We start from the raw sequence: 13,694 nt of genomic DNA, 5'->3' as shown, positions 1-13,694 counted from the left end.
CTCCTCCCCCCCCCCCCAATATATTGCTGTAGCCTTTTTGGTTGGATTTAACCTTACAGTTTTCATCATTATTCGTTAGAAGGGTTGGTCTATGCTTCCTTTTTTCCCTTTCTATCTCTCACTGAATTAGCTATTAGGCTCATGCTTGCCTTATCAAAGAAGTTTCTTAATTTTTAAGAAAAATTCAGTAAAGTGGTTATTAATTACTCTTTAGAAACTTGATAGAATTCACTGGTAAATCTATCAGGACAGAGGACTTTGTTTCCCCTGCGACAATTGTTTTATTTTATTTTCTGCGTTTGAATTATTTAAGATACCTAGTTATAATTCAGTAAATTCTAGGATTTATATTAAATATTAAATTGTGTATACATGCATATTATATCTATACATTTATCAATTTTGCTCATATATCACTTTATATAATAATTTCTGACAGTTATAGTTATTCTTTGTTAAGATTCTACCATATCTATTTTTGTTTTTATTTTGGCAATTTGATTTTATTCTCCATTTTTATCAGGTTGGTTGATGGTATATTTACTTCATCAATCTGTTAAAAACTAGTCATTAATTTGTATGGCATTTCTAATCTTTCTGTTTTTAATTTTATTTACTTCTCTGATAATTTTTGAGATTTTCCATTTTTTTCTTATTTAGAGTTTATTTCTTGATTTGTTTAAGTTTTTAGATTATATATTTTGCTAATGTCCATGTGTGGAGGACAGAAAAAAGGCCATTTTGGCTGGATCACAGAGTTTAGAAGAGAGATGAATGTATAGTGAATCTAGAAAGAGATGTAGAGACCATGTGATGGAGTTGCTTTAAAAGGTAATCAGAAGAGTTCATTTTTTGTCCTAGAAGCAATAGGGAGTCATTGAAGTTTGTCAATTTGGTAAGTGACATGGTTAGACTTGCCCTTAAGAAAACTCACTTTAGTATCTATGTGAAGGACAGCCTGAAGTTAAGGGAGAATTGAGGCAGAGATTAGGAGGCCACTGAAATAATCTAGGTTCGAGATAATGAGGCCTGAACAAAGGCCTCATGTGGCTATGTGAGTAAAGAAAAGGGGTCAGATGCAAGAAGTGTTGCAGAAATAGAAATGACATTTGATAGCACGGAAATGCAGAGTGAGTGAGAATGAGGAATTGTTGATGAGGTTGAGGTTTTAAACTTGGGATAATGGAAGAATCTGACAGAAATAGGGAAGGTTAGAACAGTTGTGTGTTTGGGAAGAAAAGATAATAAATGTGGAATGGTAGATATTGAGTTTAACATGCCTGTAGGACATCCAGTTTGAAATGGCCAGTAGATAACTGAAGATGTAGTGCTGAATCTGAGAGGATGTGTTTGTGTGTGTGTGTGTGTGTGAGTGTGTTTATGGAGGGGGGAGAGAGAGAAGCAGAGACAGACACAGATACACAGAGAGACAGAGAGAGAGAGACAAAAGACAGAGACAAAGGAGGAAAGAAGTGGGCCAAGGACACAACTTTAGGGGACATCACCAATTAGACAAAAAAGAGATGAGCAATTTAAGTTAATTTAAGAAACTTAGTAGGTAAGATTAAAAGGAAGGTGTTAGAGGGGAGTGAGTGGGAAAGAGAGGGAAGAGTCTGTCTGTGGGAGGAGATCAGCAGCAAATTAGGGTAAGAAAAATTAATTGCAGGGACAAAGTACCAACTAAAAACACAAGTCTAATAATCATTACTTTAAATAATAATCCAATAAAATAAAAAGGCAGCAAAATGGATAAGAAACAAAATCAATTTATTGCACACAAGAAACACAACTAAAATGCCTATATAGAATGAAAATTTAAAAGTGTAATAATAGTCACTATGCATAAGATTATTCCAAAAAAAGGGGCGGACCTCATGTCATCAGACAGAAAAAATAAATATTCATAATGTCAAGAGAAAGAAGGAAACTACCTTATGGTTAAATGTACTAGCTGAAAAAACTAAGCCAACACGAAACAACTATGCACCAACAAATATATTGTCTTAATTATAAAAGAAAGTTTAACTGGATGGTAAAACACACTTTAATGTTCCTCTGCAAGAGCTGGATCAATCTAAAAGAAAGATAAATAAAAAGGAAAATATAGGACTGCACGAAGTGTTGGCAGAAGTCAAACTGAAAGGTCCATGTCTTTTAAGTGGAAAGGAAAACAACATATATTAAGCATTTACTCTGTGCCAGGCATGGTGTTAAGCACTTTACAGATATCTCATTTGATCCATACAACAACCCTGACAGCAGGTGCTATATGATCCCCATTTTACAGCTCAGGAAACTGAGGCAGTCAGAGGTTAAAGTGAATTGCCCAAAGTTCAAAGCTAGCTAATGTTTGAGGCTAGATTTGAACTTAGGTCTTCCTGACTTAAGGCCAGCCCTCTATTTACTGCACCATCTGTACCTACCTCTACGTTGTTTCACTTTTGTTGATGCTGTCTGTTGTAGAGAACCTTGAGGGGTTTGAAAGAACCCCTTATCAAGAGTCCTTTCCTCCAAGCCAGAGTAGCTGACTTGAGAAATTAAGTGATATATTGTTCTCAGGTGCACGTCCTTGAATTCGGGTGTTGAAGTTCCAGGAATCAGGACCCCTGCTATATAGGATGACATTTCAATAAAGAGGCCTTGAGGCCTCCCTTTCTACTTATCACGATCTGTTCTGTTTCATGTCTCCATTGCTACTCCTATAGTTTTTTACTATTTAAGCACCTCTACCCCCTGATTTATTGGCTCAGTATGTCTAGAATAAACTCAGCTTGTTCAGACTGCTGTGTCCTACCTGTCTTTTTCCTTCTCGCTCTGTGAGCCCCATAACCACCCCGGACCTGCCAGACTGTGCTGGCCCTAGCACCCTGTATGAATCTATAACATCCTAAATGAATGATTTTCTAGACCTACTTGAAGACTTTTAGAGATGGGAAACTGCTTACCTCAGAAAGTAAACTAGTCTATTTTCAAATAACTCTATCTGGTTAAAAAAGTTTTTTCTATGCTGTATTGAACTGAAGCCCATCTCCCTATTGCTCCTCCCTTCTCAGTAAAATGTATCCTTTTGTCAAGCCCCGGGCTGTGGCCATAATAGACATATAATGAAAGTGTTGTGATGTTTCCTTGTTAAAATAAAAAAAAGGCCTAAATTCTTATCTGTAGGACAGTATTTCAAATATTGGAAGAAAACCGTCTCTTCTTCCCTAAGTTTTCCTCTAGCTTAAGCATTCCAAGAGCCTTCAATTAAGTCTTTCGTGAGATTGTTTTCAAGTATTTTCACCAATTTAGTGGTCTCCCTCTGAGTTTGCTCATTTATCAATGTCTTTCCTAAGGTGTTTGGCCTTGAGCTGGACACAATACTCCGGGGGTGGTCTGTCCAGTACAAAGTAAAACAAGATAATCATGAAAATGGATAATCACCCTCCTTGTCAAGGATATTTAGCTTCCATTAGTGTAGTCCAAAATTGCTTTTTCTTCCCCACAAAAGTCATATATACTCTGCTGCTTCTTGATGGCTTGAAGTTGAACTTGGCTTAGTAAGGGTGATGTCAGTGAAGTGTAAGTTGTGGTAGGTTCTACAAGCTGGAATGACTTGAAGTTCAGGCCCAGTGACAGATTGTGTCTGCTATAGGAAAACAAAATAGCCTTATAACAATACCTTTAACAATAATAAGAACACTTCAAAATTTACAAAGCACACAGTGCTAGATGTGTGGTAGATTTGGAATCAGAGAAACAAATTCTAGCTCTGTCGTTTATTACCTGTGTGTGACCTTGATGAAATTACTTAACCTTGCTGGTCATCATATCTTCATCTGTAAAGTGAGGATTGAACTAGATGACCTCAAAGGTAGCTTCCAGATTTCAATTTATGATCCTGTGATCCTATGATCTTATTTGAACTCAGCTCATTCCAGGAAGGTGACAGTTATAAATATTATTAGGTTCCTTCTTACAGATGAGGAAACTGAGACCCAGTGATTGTCATTTGTCTGTGATCATGTAGCTTAGTAAGCTTTAGAGGTAGGATTTGAACCAAGGTCTTTCTGACTCCAAGTTCAGCAATCTACACACTCTACCTTTTTGCCACGCTATCTACAAAGAGGTTCATCATGAAATTGGACACCAGATGGAAAGTACTTTTGGCTATCTTAACCCGTGAAAACAGTAGAGGGGGTAAGGCAAAATGACCTTCAGTCCTGCCTGGTGTCCTTTTCTACCCACAATGAGAATGACAGCAGTGGGAAAAAGGATGCAGAATGCTAAGGAGCTACAGTTTTCAGGAAGTACATAAACAAACACACATTTAATTGTAAGTACTCTGCCTGATTTTTGTCCAAGTCAACAGATGATAATATTAAAAGAGTAAAACCACTTTAAGAAAAAAAGAAGACATAAAAGAAGTTACACATAAAGGAAAGATACCTTTACTACTCCTGTAAGGGCAAACATTAAAAAAAAGAAAAAAAATGAGAAAATGGTAGATGATAAAAACTAACATTTATATAGTACCTACTATATGCCAGACGCTCTACTAAATATTTTACATATTATCTCATTTCATCCTCGCAACAACCATGGCACATAGGTATTATAATTATCCCCATTTTGCAGCTGAGAAAACTGAGACAAACAAGTTAAGTGACTTGCCCAGGATAACATACCTAATAAGTGTCTGAGTATGGATCTGAAAAACAAAACTTTTCCACTACATTACCTAGCTCCCTGTAGATCTACAAATGTAAAAAAAGGTCATGTAGTCCAAACCAAACATTTTACAGGTGAGGAGACTTAAAGTCAGCTGCTTCAGGCAATTTCAATTTTTTTTTTAAGGAAAATCCTCCCCTGTGGAAGGGGAGCTGAAAGGTGCCTGGAGAAAGCCATACCTGAAGGGAAGAGTTGGAAATGAGTTACCACCCATGTGATGGGGATATCCAACAGAATAACTATTTCTAACCCACACATTGCTAGAATCACATAAACACTTTATTAGGAAGTGTTGGATCTTAAGAGACTGAAAATAGATGGTTATAGGCATTAGCAATCATTTTAGAATCAGACTTTAAGTAATTTGTCCAAGGTCACAAAGTAATAATTAGTGGAATGGGCATTCAAATTCAGGTCCTAAATTTCTTGACATTACACCACCTCTAGAAGAGAGTTTCATTTTGTTCTTAAAGAGAATGAAATATTATTTCAAGGAACATGACCATCTAGTCTTGTAGTGCTTTTGACATGTGTAATTAAATAGACCAATGTGAACATCATTGTAGCTTATGAACCAATATCCATTGCAGAGAATAAGAGAGTAGAGATTCTCTAAAAAACTTATTTGAGACTGACCAAATAGTGCTTTCCCCTTCTTGTGGGAAGCAGCAGAGCAGAAACTTTAGCACAGTGAGGTGAGAATTTTAAGAACTTCAAGCAGTATTGAGCTGTCTCAAAATAGGAGAGAACACAAATGTGATGGTATAGGGAGGTGGGGCTGCGGCAGCCCCTGCTACAATGGCCTTGATCAGGCAGCTTCCTCTGTGATACTACAAGGAGAGAGGACAGAGTGAGGTCATCTTATGACTAAGATATCAGGGCTGCATGATCCAGGGATGAAGATGAATACCAGCTAGATAGAAGGATGCAGAGTTTGTGTGTGTATGTGTGTGCATACACACACATACACACACACACATACATACAAACATAATCACTGCATCTATATATATATATAACATTAAGACTGCATATATTTTATATATATATGTATATATATATATATATATATATGTGAAACTCTGCATAGATACATTAGATAGATAGCAAAGTTATATAGAACCCTGAGAATTCTACACTTCTGTCCTCGACCTCTACCCCAACCTTTTCTCATTTTGTTTCTAGCTAGGGGAGAAGCTACTTTACCTAATGCTGAGTGTTTATTTTTTTCCACCTTTTTTGAAAGAAAGTTGTTCCTCTGAGATGGTGGGGATGTTTTTAAATGTATTGATTTGTGTGTCTTTGGGGTAAAAACCAAACAGAAGAGAGAGGCTATATGGGTGGTGAAGTACTCTGCGGGAAAGGAAGATACTTATTTTTCATGACTACTTCTGGGGGAATATTTTTTTATTCACTGAAATACAAATGTCTCCTACGTTAGGATGATATTTGTCTCTCCCAAATAATTTGTCTACCGTTTCATTTCTTCAAATTTTAAAAAGGATCCTGTCACCTTTTTAGAGATTTTTAATGTCTTCACGAGTACTCTCAAAGTGGACAGTGGCAACACTATTGAAGATGATGAAAAATGTGGTTTTCCGTCCCCATGTTGATGAACTTTTGATTAACGGGTTGTACAAGTCAACAAGCTGCTGGGGTTGGAGGATATCCTTCCCTGAGTCTTTGCTCTCCGAAATGGTGACTCAAGGTGAGCGATTGGTTACGTTTTGTATGAGGTATGATGGCAGTCAAAGGCAGGGGCTATCGGCAGTTGGTCTGAGTGGGAAGAGAAGGATACTCGAATTCTCCCCGTTGATGATGCGCGTGAGGTTACCAGTGATAAAGCGGACCACGGTGATTACTTGTGTGTGCCATCTCCGGAGTAACTGGGATCACAGATCAGCTGCCTGCACCTTGCTATCCATCTCCTCTTCCAACTTGTGCTCAACACACCACCTGAACATCACCTGTATTTCATTCATGGCTTGTTCAGGAGAAAGACACTCCCCCATCCCTCGTTTCCTCACCCGAGCCCCTCAACGCACATTTGGCTGTCCAGAGAAGTGGTGTGCTACGTGTAGGGGAAAGTCAGTGCTGATGCCAGCGCCTATGCCAAAGCGTGGGTACAAGTAAGGGCTCTTCCTGTCTTTGGCCAAGCTCTCTGTGTACAGTTGAAATTTCTGAAGTGGTCAAGAGTAATTGTTGGTTCTACGAAGGGCCAGGGCATGTCCTGAGAAGTCGATGACATCCTAGCCCAAATCGAGTCTTCGGAAGAGGTCTTTCATGGGCGTCTTGCTGGGCTCCACCCAGCAAGAAATCGAAAATGATGGCCTTCAGGAAGAACTTCGGGAAAGGACACGCCTGGTGTGGGCTCCATCAGGCGGCCATCGGCTCCCCAACATCCATGGAGGCCGACTATTTCACGAGCTGGGTTGCCGGCCATGAGAAAGGGGCGGTCTTCCAAGCCCCAGGGCCACGAGCCACGCACCTTGAAGGGCCAGTACAGTCCTTGTAGTGTCAGTTCCAGGGACTGTTATGGTCTACGTGCAGAACCTTCTTGCCTGAGGCCGTCATGAAGCTCCAGAGGGGCACGCACATTATCCTTGGGACGGGTGCCTAGCACAGTGCCCGCATATTTCTGGTTAGATATGTTTTCATAGCTGCAGGGAAACATTCCCTTCATGAAGATCACAAGAGATAGTCTTGATTCATAGCTTATACCTCTTCCAAGGGAGAAAAATAACAAATGAATCAGGAATCTGTCCCCACCCCACCCTATCCAAAAGATATTTAAGTATGCCTGAGCCTTTAAAGAGTTCCTGGTTAGAAAAGAGATGGAGGCAGCTCTTTTAAGTCAGTTGCTTCGGACACTTTCAGTCCTTCTGTTTTAAAGAAATCCCTCCTGGGGGTGGGGGGGAAGAGCTGAAGGAAGTGACTGTAGTGAAAGTTACATTGTACATAAGAAGGTTGGGGGCTCCCCGATGGAGTAGTCAGTTCTCCTGATCTTCAAGCTTTTATTTTCTGCCCCACAAAATGCTAAAACTGTATATGTTAGAAGTGTTAGATCTTAAGAGACTGGGAATAGCTGACTACTTATATACAAGTAGAGCAGTCATTTTTAGACTCAGTTATATGTAGTCAGATGATTGATTCCTTGAAGTCTAGGTTGAAATTTATACCTAATTAAAGAAGAATAATGATAAGAAATAATTGCCTATGCTGGAATTATAGCAGCTCAAGTTAAGCTTGTTTAAATAAGCTATGAACTTTGAAAAAAAAATCAAATCCAGCACTTGATCTAACCATTTATACTGGAAACACAAAGTGGATTAAAATTGGTATTCACCAGACTATAACCAAAAAGTGTTCAGGGATAATCCTGTAGATGGTAACTTTACCTTGCTTGGTGATCAGCTAAGCACATATACGGAATGGTACTCTATTCTGGTACTTTATTGTGGCATGGAGGTGACCCTGGGCTCTTAAAGGCTATTGCAAGCATACTGTAAACTCTGGCAGAGTTTTTACCATGCTAGAAAGGCTTTGAGTATGGGCTTAGTAACAGATCAATTCTACTTTCTGGGAACCAACCTAGCCCATTATGGAGGATCACTTGTAGGAAAGCCACTAGATGGTGATTTCTTTTTGGTCATAGCAACCTATGAAACAAAAATAAAGGTCCTCAGAGCTTCCTTACATTTATGCATGGATACTGGCACATTTTGTGCCAATCAAAATCAAAGGAAGTGAGGGGAGAAGCAGATGGTGTTAAAAATCCCAGACTTTTTAGAGGGACAAAAAAATATTAGGACTCTACATAGGAAAATCTTTTCCGCTTAAAGAGTGGACATGGCTATGGAGAAGCTGAATCCTATCAATCTTGACATTCTTGATACAAATGAAATCAAAGGACAAGACAATTGTAGTAAAATGGAAGAATGGCTTATGGATGCTTTTTTGGTGAGGCAAAGGAAAAAGATAGCAGTTATATGATATTCTTACAAGCACAAGAAATAATATTTCCTGGGATATTTGTTCACATATTGCAGTACCAATGATAAGTATATGCAAAAAAAGTCATGAGATAATTGCAACTAATGCACCAGCATCAATTGCTGAGGATAAAGTGATAGAGAAATTCTACTGAGAACTTAATAAGACTCTTCAAAATCAACTTGTAATTGGATATTTCTTGATTTTAATACAATGATGAGGAAAGGTGAGAAATGGGAGAAATATATAAGAAAGCATGTTTCAAGATGGCACCAGAGAAGGTGAAGACTTGCAAATTACATAGAAGTTTTATACACTATCTTCATGGAAGTTTCCTTTGGATCAAGAATTGGTAAATATGCATAGTGAATACCAAATGTAATCACCATAATAATTAAGTAGATATTATTTGAAAAGGAAGGAAAAGACTTGTTATTGATATAGGAATTATCTTTAAGTTAGTTGTCTGTGCCCAGTCAGATCATCAACTTGAGCTAAGATGAGAATCAGTAATGACAAAAGAAGAAAACATACATAGAATGTAATTGAAATTATTAACCCTTAATTTTTAATTGAACAATTGAAAGTACAAAATGGGAACTGGACAACAGCTCACGTTAACCCTGACTATAATAATTCCAGCTAGAAGTTTACCAAATGTAAATAAATTGTCACAACAAGGAAACCAAAAGAGCCCAGAGAAAGCATCTTAGTCAGCAAACATCTGAATTACTTGCCAAAAACAGAGATGGCTGCCAAAGAGAACATCAATTTAGAACATAAACTAATTTGTAAAATCTCAAGAAGATGGATGATGGATGATTATCAGTAGTTTCATCTCATAAAGCAGAGGGAAGCAGTGGAGGGTAAAACTAGTTTTAATTAAGCATGGCAAGAGATCCAACTAAGCAAAATCATCTTAAAGGCATTCAAGGATAAAAAGGAAGGAGGATTGTAAACAGAAGAAAAATGGGAAAGACTTGCAAAAAAAAAGCTTCCTTAAATTATTTTCTTTATTAAGTATAGTGGGACTATCATATGTGGACCATAATGTTACAGTTCCAGATGTGCTTATAGAGAAGGCAGACTGGAAAATCAGCTGAATTGGCCAAACTATTTAGATACATCCAAACTGAAGGTGATAGGATTGTGAGGGTGCTAAGATACTGTTATACAAGGTTTCTGAGGTCAGGAATACCAAAAGAGCAGAAAAAATTTGAGACTTCATTGACATTGAAGAAAATTACCAAAAGAACTTAAATAACTATTGACCTATAGACTTCCTTCCACATATATAAAATCTTTATAAGAGTAATTGGTACATGAATTGTGGACATACAATTAAGGAAATTATGAATCACTTTCAACAATTCCAACCTGATGCTTTCTGTCAGATATTTTAAAATGATTCAACATTCTGCTGTGAATGCTATGTGGCACTGAACCGCAGAGCATCATGGCTTTGAAATAACACAAAGATTCAAATAACAAAAAGGTTAATGGAAAATATCTATACTATGATGGGAATAAGTATGGTGCAGCACTTACTCAGAATAATTTTTTTTGCAAGAAGTGTTTTAAAAGACAACATTGAGCATATGTATGACTGGAAAATGAAGTGAGCTAATTATGTATGGAGTATGAAAGATAACTTATGGGTTACCCAAGTACTACATGGTCTCCAGTAGATTGAATGGCTTCTCTATGGGGGCTTCATGGAAAGTCATATATAAAAATTATGTAGTATGAGGTCATACTCTGAATTGTTGCAGATAATCACACACTGGTGAAATTATAGTTCCATCACAACATCAAAATAAGATATTTGCTTTTCGTTTGTTTGTTGCCATCTGTACCACACTGTTGATGCACTTGTTGATGACTAAGTTGATGCACTTAGTCAACTAAGACCCCTGGACCTTTTCCCCATGTCCAGTCATGGATGTAGACAGTGGATTTTTAAAAATTAAAGTATATTTATCCTTGTTAAAAATCTTATTAGATCTGGTTTATTGTTCCAGTTGATTGTGATCCTTTTTTTCAAATTTTGAATTTTTTTCTTTGTATTAGCTCTCCTTCTTAAGTTCAAATCATCTGTAGATTTCATCTGTGTCATCTGCTTTCAGTCCAGTGATTTATCATCCCCCTAAGAAAAAATTTGCAACAATTGGGCTGAAGATAGAACTACTATGGAGATTCTCTTGGGTTGACATTTCTCTTCATTAATCAACATTCTTTCTGGGTATTCACCTAAATTTTCATTTAACCTAGATCTTTCCATCTTGTTCACACTGATATCATGGGGCACTTTGCCAAAAAACTTCATGAAATCCATAATACTACTTCTTAGAGGCACCTAGGTGGCACAGTGGACCAAGCTCTGGGTCTGCAGTCAGGAATAATTGAGGTCAAATCCAACCCCAGATATTTATTAACTGTGTGACCCTGGGCAAATCACTTATCTTCCATCTGCCTCAGTTTCCTCAACTGTAAAATGAGGATAATAACTCACAGGGTTGTTGTGGGGATCAACTGAGATATTTGTAAAGAGCTTAGCATGGTTTCTGGCACATAGTAGGTACTTAATACTTATTTACTTCCTCCTTCTTGTTCTTCTTAAATGACATTGACCTTATATAGTTCCTGCTTTCAAAGATCAATTATAATGCATATTTTGCTAGCATAAAATGTACATTCAATACAATGACTTTGCCATGTCGGCATCTGACAATCTATAATGATAGTTCATACATATTTTTTTTTCCAGTTTGGAGCACTTTGATGGAACAAAAGTCCTCTCATTGCAACCACCCTAATCTCAGACATTAGTATGACTGACCCAACCAACATATACAAAGGAGTTATAGGAAATAAAATATATTTATCTTGTAAGAATACAGTTATTGGGAAATAAGATATATAGGCAGTGGGGTATAGAAATCTGTCTTGCCCTACAGGGAAATAGAAGGGAAAGAGATAAGATAAAGGGGGCTTATAGAAGGGAGGGCAAATTAGGGGAAGGGGTAATCAGAAAACATGCAATCTTGGGGTAGAGGGAGGGGAGAGATGGGGAGAAAATTTGGAATTAAAAATCTTGTATAAGTGAATGTTGAAAACTAAGATTTAGAAAAGAAATGTAGAAAGAAAAAAATATAGTTGTCAAAGGGCAAGGAAACATGTTGGTAATTCTGGTTCTGTTAAGTTCAGGAGAGTTGGGTATCAAGACCTTCCCTTGTCTCATTTTTTGTCCTGTGGCAATGATAGTCCAGGGGTGACAAATGCAATCAACACTGAGTGGAGAATTTGCCAGTTCTGAAAAGGTAGGAATCTGCCCTGGTCAGGGATTTTTAAGGCATCATGAGACCACAGATAATATCACCAATGTAAGTCCTTCCATTATGCATGAAACAAATCTTTTATGTCTACTGCCTATGTGAGCTGGGGTTATGGTTCATCAGCATCCCCCAATTCCTAGAGGCCTACAATCCTTTGTGGTCCAAAATCTAGGAACTTTCCCCTCAAAATCTTTGTTGTTTTCTAGGGCTTGCTCCCTCTTTTGTAATCTGGATCGACCTGGCCATAGATCCTACAAAACCAAATACCTTTTTGCTGGAATTCTCCCATTGTATAAAAAGAAAGATTCCCTTTCATCAGAATCAAGTAGGATGGAGGGGAGAATGCATAGTTCTGCTACTGTTGAAACACCATTTAGATATCTTTTTTCTTTTTAAAAAACATGGTTCAGGAGAAAATAAGCAGCTAGAAAGAAGCAATTCGAGTACTGTGGAAATACATTCAGGATAGCACAAGGTATAACAGCTTCTACATTAAGAGGTCAAAAGGCTTGGAATAGGATATTCCGAAAGTCAAAGGAACTAGGATTAAAACCAAGAGTCACCTACCCAGAAAAACCGAGTAGAATTCTTCAGGGGAAAAAATGGTCATTCAATGAATAGAGGACTTTCAAGCATTCTTGATGAAAAGACCAGAACTGAATAGAAAATCTGACTTTCAAACACAAGAATCAAGAGAAGCAGGAAACTACAAACAGGAAAGAGAAATAATAAGGGACTTAATAAAGTTGAACTGTTTACATTCCTACGTGGAAAGATAATATTTGTAACTCTTGAGACTTTTCCCAATATTTGGGTAGTTAGAGGGATTATACACACACACACACACACACACACACACACACACACTCACACACACACATATAGACAGAGCACAGGGTGAGTTGAATAAGAAGGGATGATATCTAAAAAAATAAAATTAAAGAGTGAGAGAGGACTATATTGGGAGGAGAAAGCAAGAAATGAATTGGGGCAAATTATCTCATAAAAGAGGCAAGAAAAAGCTTTTTCAATGGAGGAGAAAAGGGAGGAGGTGAGAGGGAAAAATTGAAGCTTACTTTCTTCACATTTGGCTTAAGGAGGGAATAACATACTCAATTTGGTATAAAAATGTGTCTTACAATACAGAAAAGTAGGGGAGAAGGGGATATGTGGGGTGGGAGATGATAGAAGGGAGGGCGAATGGGAGGAGAGAGTAATTAAAAGTAAACATATTTGGGGAAGGACAAGGTCAAAAGAGAGAATAGAATAAATGGGGAACAAGATAGGATGGAAGAAAATATAGTCTTACACAGCATGCCTAATATGGAAGTCTTTTGCAATACTACACATATATAGCCTATAATGAATTGCTTGCCTTCTCAAATGGGGATGAGTGAGGAGAGAGAAAGGGAGAAAAGTTGGAACTCAAAGTTTTAGGAATGAATGTTGAGAATTGTTTTTGCATACAACTGGAAAATAAGAAAAACAGGTAATGGGGATAAGGGAAGAGAGGGATGTGATAGAACGGAGGGCATATTGAGGGAAGGGGTAATCGGAATGCAAGGCCTTATGGGGTAGGCGGTAGGGAGAGATGGGGAGAAAATTTGGAACTCAAAATTTTGTGGAAATGAATGTTGAAAACTAAAAATAAATAAA

The sequence above is a fragment of the Notamacropus eugenii genome, chromosome 5 (assembly GCF_028372415.1).
Source record: "Notamacropus eugenii isolate mMacEug1 chromosome 5, mMacEug1.pri_v2, whole genome shotgun sequence".
NCBI classification, from domain to species: domain Eukaryota; kingdom Metazoa; phylum Chordata; class Mammalia; order Diprotodontia; family Macropodidae; genus Notamacropus; species Notamacropus eugenii.
The sequence above is the reverse complement of the archived record's forward strand: the minus strand, read 5'-3'. Positions refer to the sequence as shown.